This window comes from Triticum aestivum, chromosome 6D (genome assembly GCF_018294505.1).
Source record: "Triticum aestivum cultivar Chinese Spring chromosome 6D, IWGSC CS RefSeq v2.1, whole genome shotgun sequence".
Classification (NCBI taxonomy): domain Eukaryota; kingdom Viridiplantae; phylum Streptophyta; class Magnoliopsida; order Poales; family Poaceae; genus Triticum; species Triticum aestivum.
Window position 1 is genome coordinate 104,583,945 of NC_057811.1, and position 2,246 is coordinate 104,586,190.

Genomic DNA, 2,246 nt, shown 5'->3' on the forward strand with positions numbered 1-2,246 from the left:
GGCAAGGGGGGCCCGCGGCTCGTCGCGCCAAAAACGATTTGCCCGGCGCCCCCGAGCGCCCCCAGCGCGCCGGGTTCGGGTTGGGTCCGCCGGTGCCAATTTCAGCCCGAGCCGGCGAAAACTGGACCCTTGGGACGCGACTGGACCGTTTTTTTGGCGCCGGCGGCCGAAAAATCGCCTGAGGGGCCTTGTTGGGGGCGCGGCTGGAGATGCTCTAACATACAACATGTGATAGCAGTCTGCTATATCCCAACCATTTGCAGACGTACGGAATTTTTTCAGATCCGTCACACACACAAGTTGAGAACAAAGATTACTCAATGGCAAGGTACAGCCTCACGTCCCATGAGGAATAAGCGTGGGGCAGTGCTCACTGAAACACACCAGAAAACCGTCAGAGTACATGTTACAGAATTTAAAACACAATTATCACATTTGATTCTGAGTACATATTTCTTGAGTACAAGTCAGCTTGCCTACGGCTTATCTTGCCGCATATGTTCCTGAGCGTCCTCTTGGTGAATTGTACCTTCTCAACGGAGCCAAAGAAACTTCCAATTATGCTATACACCTTACCAAGGTTGACATTGTTTTCCCTTAGCTGCCTAATCAGGTCTTTCGTGTGAACATCGATGTGTTTGTGAGACAGCCAGTGCACCTTCACTATGATCGTGAGAAACATGAAATGATTGTGGCTCTCATTATGTTCTGTTATGTGTCAACTGTTCTCAGGCGCACATTGGAGCCATATCAAAGCGGAGCATTCGCACCTACACGACCTGATGTTCTCTGCATCGGGCTTCCCTCCCCTGCACGGGAATAAATAACACTGTCAAGGATCACACTAGTAAATCAATTGTACAACCTTACAGTTGTGGGAAAAAGAAATTACTCCCTCCGATCCAAAATAAATGCCACAGTAGTTTAAAACTACGACGCTTATTTTGATTCGGAGGGAGCACTAATCAGAATTCGTTACATTCAACCTGCATTTATTTGGTTCTCTCGACATTCAACCTGCTTTTTCCATATCTTATTTCGAACCCAATCTTCCAAGAATACAAATTGTAGAAGTCACACGCCTCACCGAGCGAGTCGAAAATAAGCCTAGTTATGACTGCACTACACTCTTAGTTGGCTCCTCTGCATACTTGCCAGTATACTGCTCTAATGCACTCATCCTAGATGGACAAGGGCACAAGGCGTTCTGTCTGGTGGCGCACTCGTAAGTCGTAATCTGAATTCACAAACAAGAACCCATCTAATTATGCCTCCTCAAATTAGGGGAACCGCAGTTGGTTTGAAGCGCCGGCTGATCTGAGCTACATATGTGAACTAGCAAGTCCATTTTCATTGTATATTCATTACGACAACTAACTAGCAGAAGACATAGCGCGTAGAACTGGAGGAAACCATCCCAGCAGTTGCAAAAAATAGGAAGAGCAAGGATTGACGGCGTACCACTTTGTCAAACCCGGAGCCTCGGGGTTCACCCTGTCCGTCGATTCAGCAGACCTTGTCGGAGAAGATTGGCGTCGCCGGCGATTTTTTCTGCCCGCAACCTGAGCTGGCATTTGAGTAGGCCGGAGCAGCAGAAGCGAAACGAGCTCGCGGGAGCGCCGCCAGAGGACCGCGGAAACCTGCAGGTTAGTAAGGGCCGCCGGACTCGGCGTCAGCCGTCGCCGCTGTGGCAAATAAATCCTTGAATTCGCTAGATCTCCATTCGGGCCGGATTCAGTTACCTGTCTACGACATCAAGCAGGAACTCGAGCCCAGCGTATTCCGGTGCTCACCGGCCGGAGCTACCGCAGCTCGCCGTAAACTGCTGGATTTGGGCAAGCCGTCCGCGGCGGCGGCAGGCTTCGAGAATGACTCGACTACTCTCGAGCCGGATGTGGGCGACTTTGACCACACGCACGGGACGTTCAGTACGTGTCGCTGACGGCCGTCACGTTACTCGTGAACTAGTCTACGGCTCAGCCAAAAAGTAGACGTTTTGGTCCACGGACCAGGAAAAGGAAAAAGTCCATTTTAAACCTTGAATTCGTAGACGTTCGGCGAATCAAACCCTGAAGTCGAAATCCCTGTCGTTCGGACCCTAAACTAATTAATGCCGGTCCAAATCAAACCTTAGTGTTGTTTCCCAAACGGGGATTGCCGACGTGGCAATGGGGTGGCTGGGATGGGTCGTTCGGTGTGCGCCTGAGGCGATATTAGTGGGCCGGCCCAGTTGGGCCCGTCACTTT

General features: G+C 50.8%; 1 long non-coding RNA gene across 1 annotated transcript; it reads right to left on the reverse strand.

Annotated features, from left to right (window-relative positions):
- Positions 1 to 329: 329 nt before the first annotated feature.
- Positions 330 to 1,943, reverse strand: LOC123141234 (uncharacterized). Its single transcript, XR_006470211.1, has 3 exons — positions 1,743 to 1,943; positions 1,462 to 1,640; positions 330 to 809 (listed from the first exon to the last, which is right to left on the reverse strand). It is a non-coding gene; the product is annotated as an uncharacterized lncRNA (long non-coding RNA).
- Positions 1,944 to 2,246: the final 303 nt, after the last annotated feature.